Source organism: Petaurus breviceps, unplaced genomic scaffold (assembly GCF_028583685.1).
Source record: "Petaurus breviceps papuanus isolate PSGF00001 unplaced genomic scaffold, PetGlider_PUasm1.0 90903, whole genome shotgun sequence".
In the NCBI taxonomy this organism is placed as follows: domain Eukaryota; kingdom Metazoa; phylum Chordata; class Mammalia; order Diprotodontia; family Petauridae; genus Petaurus; species Petaurus breviceps.
The window spans coordinates 14509269-14516801 of NW_027187376.1; the positions used below are offsets into that span (position 1 = coordinate 14509269).

Consider the following 7533-nt stretch of genomic DNA (forward strand, 5'->3'; position numbering starts at 1 on the left):
CAACTTGTATGTTTGTCCTTCATTCTTGAAGAGGACCATGACATCTGGAAATGATGACATGATTTGCAGTTGACTTGGATTTGAGTGAGGGAGAGCTGTGCAAGGTCACCAGCCTCACTTTCTCCTCCAGAGTCATCTGGGTCCAGTAGCCTGATATTCATCAGGATTACTGGAGATGGCCCAGGATGCAATGGGAGACCCTTGCCCTTTTAGGATAAGGTCTATCTAGAAAGGAAGAAAATAGCTTTTGCTAGGAAGTACAAGGGGTCCAGATCCATCCCATCCTCTGGTTCCCTCTCTCCCAGATGTGACTACTTAATACTGATGATCCCACCATAACATCTGAATCCAAATATTCTGATAGGCTCTTGTGGCTTCTCCTTCAGCATCATGCTCACTGTACCAGTCCTATCATGCTCACTGTACCAGTCCCTTCTTTCTGTTTGTCTGACTCTTGGATTCTCCTACCCATAACTCCCATTTCCAAAGGAAGGGAAGGCAATATTGTGAGTCAAATGAATCCATCCAAAGGTTAGCCCTTCCCACAAGTCTTTCCTCTCTAAGGAAGGTTTGCCTTTCTCCCCAGAGGCAGAAAATATTTTCGTCTCTTGCAAAATTAATAGGGATACAGTTGAATTCTGAAAATATGTAGCGCAAGCAGAAAAAAACATCAACACAAAAAAAATCAATGATGACTAATCCAGGTGATCATCACAGGGTGCCATTCAAAGCAAATAAGCATCCACAGTACCTGCAAGAGATAAAGCAAAATGCAAAGCATCATTTGACAAGCTGCTTCAATGACTACTAGTCTAAATTACATAGAGGATATGATACATGGACATATCCCGGCAATATACATACATATAGATAGATAGATAGATAGATAGATAGATAGATAGATAGATAGATAGATAGATAGATAGATAGATGATCTATAGAACACAAAAAACACCACAGCAAAACAATGCACACTATAGCTGCCATATTAATAGGCCTATAAAATAACAGAAGACACTAAATTAAGCATTAGAATACATGCAAATAATCAGCAATACAATGCATAATAGACAAATGAAGCTACAGTGCTTACCTAAACAACAAAGTTAAGAAATAGCAGCAAAATTCATGGCATGTAGTAATTAACATGTGCATCACTTAACAAATGCTATTGCATACAGGAGTCATGTTACTTGAATAAATGTGACAATTTGTTAAGGTACTTGTGTAATCACTTCTCCAGGTTCACCTGTAACCTCATGGGATTAACTTGGACATGAAATGGATAGATATGACTCCCTTGTGACCTGCTGGTCTACCTGCCCATTCAGGAAGCTATGTGGCACAGTAGAGGGTTTGAGGCCATTAAGACCTGAGTTCAAATCGAGTCTCTGATACTTATTTACCGTGTGACCCTGTGCAAGTCACTTAGCCTCTGTAGTCCTGTTTCCTCAAATATAAAATTGGGCTAATAATAGCACCTACTGGGATAGCTAGTGGCACAGTGAATAGAGCACCGGCCCTCAAGTCAGAAGGACATGAGTTCAAATCCGGCCTCAGACACTTAACACTTACTAGCCGTGTGACCTTGGGCAAGTCACTTAACCCCAAATGCCCTGCCTTCCCCCCTCCCAAAAGCAAAAAAATAACACCTACCTCACAACTATCCTCACAGCGAATAGAATGCCAGGCCTGGAATCAGAAAGACCTAGGTTCAAATCCAGCCTCAGAAACTTACTAGCTCTGTGTCCCAAGGAAAGTCACTTAACCCTGTTTACATCAGTTTCCTCATCAGTAAAATGAGCTAGAGAAGGAAATGGCAAACAACTCCAGTATCTTTGCCAAGAAAGCCTCAAAAAGGGGTCACAAAGAGTGAGACATGACTAAACAACAACCTCATAGGGTTGTGGAGAACAAATGAGATCATATCTTTTAAGTGTTTAGTACATCGCCTGACATTCACTAGGTACTTAATAAATGCTTATTCTCTCCCTCCTTGCCTCTGTACCTAAATTAGTTGATGGCATGTGTTCATCATAGTGAACACCTGAACTATAATGTACTTCAAAGGCAGGTTTCAAATTGAATTAGAATTTCAGGGTTTGAAGGAATTTTATCTAGACTGATAAAAAGCCTGTTTCTGGAAACCTGTTAGGAAAAAAAATATTTCCCTCTCTTTTGTCCTCTCATTCTTTCCAGCACTGCCTTTCCCCCCCCACACCAACAATAAAAATCAAGTCAAGTAAACGAGAATTTATTAAGCACCTACTGTCTGCCCGGCACTGAGGATATAAAGACAGCAACCAAAAAAACAGTCCCTGCTCTTAAAAAAGATTGTAAAATGCTGGTTTAATTTTTTTTAAGAAGCAAGGGACAGGTCAGTACAAATAGATCTGTAACAGAATGATTGAATTAGAATTAGAATTCTACATATTCACCTAATGCAATAGCTACAAGAACCAGGCAGCCTCAAACACGTGGTATTACAGTGAGATCATGGACCTGGAGAGATTGTACCTGAACAGGTGTTTAACCTGTATAATTTTGTGCACAAGGTTCTCTACAGGTCACTAACCCTCTGGGCCCTAAATGAGTAATTTACACTGGTTTAAATGCACCAGAGGTGTGGTTGAGGCAGGTGGAGACCAACCTACACAGAATGCAAGGAAGCATGGAGCAGATAATCAGTTAATTGTGTGTGTGTGTGTGTGTGTGTGTGTGTGTGTGTGTTACCAAGTGCCTCTTGAGAAAACGTCCAGAGCTTGCAACCTTGGTTCAGGAACATCTCTACCATGTATATACCAAACAGGGAAACTTTTCAAAGAAGGAGCAGCTAGAAACACCCCATTTTGCAAGACATAATGCTACCAGAGAAGAACTGATTACAAAGAAAGTTTTGAGAAGGGTGATAGGTATTATCTGAAGAACTTTGGGGGTGCCTTTGTGCTGAATGAATCATACTTCCCAAGACACTGTGGTAGCAATACATACTTATAAACTAAGAAAAATTACAGTTTTAAACCTCTCTTTTTATAGAACTTTCATCATCTTTGGATACTTGGGGGATGAAAAAACAATTTAAACCCATAATAGATCTTGTAACTGCTTTTCTGGCTACTTTGGAGAGTAGTTGCAGAGTCAAAAGATGAAAAAATGAACTATTTCCTTGTAACGAATTGTCAGACAACCTATTGAACTTGGATGCCTGAGAAACAGGTTTATATTTCAAGTTTAATACCCTTCTCAGTTCTGAGTCTTTTCCTTTGCCCTGTTAGAGAAAATGTTACAGAATAGAACTGCTAGAAATTGTTCTAATATTTGAATTGATTTATTTTTAAAAAGATTACTGGATAAGATAACATTTTTTTTTACTGAGTTCCTTCTAAAAGTTTTTTCAGCCAGGATATAAAATTCTTGCATTTCATTTCTACCAAGATGTACTGTATGGTTTGTATAGGTGGCAAGATCTCTCTAGGTGGTTTCTTGAGACCAGAGAAACCAGAACACTTGACATTTGGGTCGCCCCAAGCCCTGAGCCAATTGGGAACAGGTCAATTTTACGTGACCCTCTTGTGCGTATCCACCACCATAAACTATGCACATTTGAAGGTTCGTGTCCAATTGTCTCAAAGTCATAGTCCTTTTGGGGACCTGGACAATAATATTTGAAGTGAAAAAAAGAAGGAAAGTGAAAATTAAAATTATTTACTCTGGGAACCTAGAATATTATTGCTACTTTATCTTTGCTAACTCTTTGCATAATGATGCAGCCAAGAGAACTGAGAATTACTTTCTTCCTTTTCATTCCAACTCCTGATCAGAAGGCAAGTAAACGGAAGCAGAGAGGGATAAGAATAAAACATAGTACTATAAAAAATGGTTTAACTATAGGGAAGAGAGTCTTTAAATATCAGAGTTCAAATTCAACTTTTACAAAATAAGCCAAGTTTTTTTTTTCATTTGGGAAAGGAGAGAGGGAGGAAAAAGCAAGATTAGTCAGTGTGTCCAAATATTTTCTTTTCTTGATATCCAGCCAATAAACTTAAACATAAAAAAAAAATTAATTGGTAAGGAGGAATTCTTTTTAGTATAATTCTGCTCTCTTTTCAACTATTTTGGGCACTGCTTCATGTTTATAACCTTTTTCTTGCAGATGTTATATTTTATGAAAAGTGACTCACCAGGGTGGTACTAGTATCTTCTGTACAGAATGCAATCCCCTAAGGGAATTGATTGCACAAGGCTGACTCTCACAAAACCTGAAATATCTGCGGGAAATATTCCTGGAAAAGCAAATGTGTGAGAGGCAGTATGGTATAGTGAGTGGATAAAGAGCTGGCCTAGGAGTCAAGAAGGACCTGAGTTCAAGTCCCATCCCAGATACTACTGGCTGTGTGTGACCCTGAGTAAGTCATAGCCCTCTAAGAACTATTGCAGATATGCATTGGTAGGAGGAGTTTCCTCATCTACAAATCCATTATAGAGATGAAATCACATGGAAGGGGAGGGTGAGGAGTTGGGGGATAAAGAGGGATGGAGACAAAAAAAGCCTTGTCATGCTTGTGTAATCCAAGAACAGGAGAAAAGCTGCCTTATCTGTTTTTTTTTTTTTAGGTAGAGGAGAGTCATCATGAACACATTATGTGTCTGCTTGGTGGGATTTGGTTTTAGGAGAATGTTTCTCACTGATAGATCTACTTTCCACAGCTTTTGGTTCCAATGCACAAAAATCAACTAACAAATACTTCTCTAATGCTTACTCACTCTGTGATGTTGTGTAATTCACTTCTCTGGGAATTAGTTTCCTCACCTGTAAAAATAAGGGGGTTGAACTAAATGATCTATAACAAGTCTTTGTGTTCTAAATGTTCTGATTTTGTGAGTCTACTATAGGTGATTTTCTAATTAGGTGTAATGTGTGTGTGTGTTTTCAGAGTATAAGGAATGAAGAAATCAAATAGCAAAAGACCTAGAAGACATTGTTTCTGTTTATGAAACTTGCTTGACATATGGTTGAGTAAGATCAGAGATAGAAATGAAGACTTATAGCTAAAAGGGAATGCAAAGGTCATTTCATACAACTTCTTCATTTTATATCTAATATTATGGAACACCAGAGGGGCTGGGGCAATATACCCTCTATCCACTAAGAAGCCCCTCTTCTCTGAGCCCATGCATTCAGTCTGGACTGAGTTCAGTCCTGGAGGAGCCTGACTGCTAATAAGAATGTTAGACTTCTTTTTTTTTTTTTTTAAAGCAATCGGGGTTAAGTAACTTGCTCAAGGTTACATGGCCAGTTATTTCTGGGTGTGGTGCTAAGTATCTGAGCCCGGATTTGATCGCCAGGTCATCCCGACACTGGAGTCAGTGTTCTTACTTGCTGAGCCACCTGGCTGCCCCTTAGACTTCTTTTCTTATGCACTGGCTTATTACATATCCCATTTCAGAGGCCTAGGGAAAATCACTTAAAACTTAGATTAGAACTTATGTCTAGGGTCTCCCCCCAAAAAAGAATAGAAAGTTAATCAAGGTATATCTGAAGACAGCTATTTATTTTCTACAAATAAAAGAAATGCTAAACATAAAACAGAAGTGAACGTTGTCAGAAAGACTTTACAAAGGATTCTGTAAATTATAATTTTACAATTTTACAGTAACTTCATCAGAATATAAATCAATTTGCAGGATTGCTATATTTTTATCCTTCACCTCAGCTCTTCAATATCCTCTCAAAATCCATGTCTATTGGCCATTTAGACCAGGGTTTAAGTTCTACTTCTTGTTGGTGAGGATTTTCTCTGGTTAAAATACTACCAGGATGTTCCCCCTGATTGACCCAAAAGTTCTAGACTTATTGAGCACACAAAAACACCACCAAGTCTATACACTTCCATTTCATGGTTAATATTCAGTCACCTATACTTAGGAAAGAAACTCAAAACCAAAGAAGGAACTATGGCTCTGAGATCTAGTCCCAGGTTTACATGGGCAGGATGTGTGCTTTAGCAGCCATGTGCTCATGCCAGGATGGAGGACAAAAGTAAGCTACTCTTCCTTGAAACCTGTCACAGGAAGAGATCTTTTGCTATGCTTGAAAGAAGGAAAGAGCAAGAGACAACTGAGGGAGGATTGCTTCCTTTTAAAGGTCTACTGCCTCATTGACTCTTGCTGCTCTGTGTCCAATAAGGAGATTGTTTTGTCATCTCATAAGTGTTTCTTAGTGCCTAGTCACACATGCCTGGCCAAAACCTTGTATTCCCCAGAATAATCAAGCTCCAAGCCAGAGTAACGTGGCTGACCACCATCAGGCAGGAAAGTTCCATGAACGCTCCATGTAAACCCCATGTGCACACAGATAAGGAAGCTAAGTGCCATATGGGAAAGGGATGTGTCCAAGATCACAAAGTTAGTCAATGGCAAAGCCGGAACTAGAGCCCAGTTCTGCTGACGCCCAAGTCACTTCTCTTTCCCCTACATTACTCTGCCTGATATACATCAGGATGAAACTAAGGCCAGTCTCGCAAGGTCTCTTTTAGGTAGAAAGAAAGGGAAACTATCTCTTTGGCTGAGATGGAGTAGGTTTCTGGTTTCCACCTTTACCAGCAGAACCCTGCATAGACATAGCTGAACTTCTTAGGGATGAATTACATTTATAAATTATAAATAGGTAATAGGTCTACCTCTTTCTCTCCTGAAGCCCCTGTGTGCACCCATTTATACAACCTTCACCAAACTGACAAACCATTCCAATCCTGTCTTTTTTTGTTGACTTTTGCTATAAATAAAGGTTTTCCTCTCCTCCACCCATCACAAAGTTCACTTACCAATTTGCCCAGGTAGGATGAATTCTAGAACTTACCTTGGATTCATTATGTTCTGGGATGTTCCTAGCTATTTCTTGCTCTTTAAGAAAATGATCTTCCTTTTGTTTGGGAGAAAATAGGTTGATTTAGAATAAAAGGAAGAAGTGGAAATTTTGTATCAGAGTCTTTCTTACACTATGGGTTACACACAGCTTCCCACTAACTTCTTTATTATGGTAGAGTAGATAGCTAAGAACTGAAATGTCCCACAAGGACCATGCAGATTAAGGATGATTTAGGAAGTGAAGGTACATATGGGGACAGCTTAATCAACAGCCGCAGCAACAATTCCGTTATTTTTTCACAGAGTCTAAGCACTCTGCCTTCGTTTCCAAATTCAGTGGTTACATTCTTTCTAATAAAACATTCTTATATTCCCTGCTAGAAATTTATGTCTATAAAAATGAAGTTTGGGGCTGCTAGGTAGCACATTAAATAGAGCACCAGCCCTGGAGTCAGGAGGTCTGAGTTCAAATCCGGCCTCAGACACTTAACACTTACTAGCCATGTGACCTTGGGCAAGTCACTTAACCCCAATTGCCCAGCCTTCCCCCTCCAAAAAGCAAAAAGAAGAAGAAGAAGAAGAAGAAGAAGAAGAAGAAGAAGAAGAAGAAGAAGAAGAAGAGGAAGAGGAAGAGGAAGAAGAAGAAGAAGAAGAAGAAGAAGAAGA

General features: G+C 39.2%; 2 protein-coding genes across 3 annotated transcripts in view; both read left to right on the forward strand.

The window, feature by feature from the left end:
• Window positions 1-7533, forward strand: part of NDUFS1 (NADH:ubiquinone oxidoreductase core subunit S1) — a 386086-nt gene that overhangs the window by 300246 nt on the left and 78307 nt on the right. The gene's annotated exons all lie outside the window — the stretch shown is intronic.
• Window positions 1-7533, forward strand: part of CMKLR2 (chemerin chemokine-like receptor 2) — a 53116-nt gene that overhangs the window by 31651 nt on the left and 13932 nt on the right. Inside the window, exon 1 of one of the 2 annotated variants that reach the window (XM_069075285.1) lies at window positions 4226-4406. The exons of the other annotated variant lie outside the window; for it this stretch is intronic. The gene's annotated coding sequence lies outside the window, so the exon portion shown is untranslated. Of the gene's footprint in view, window positions 1-4225; window positions 4407-7533 lie in introns of those variants that run through there. 2 annotated transcript variants of the gene reach the window in all.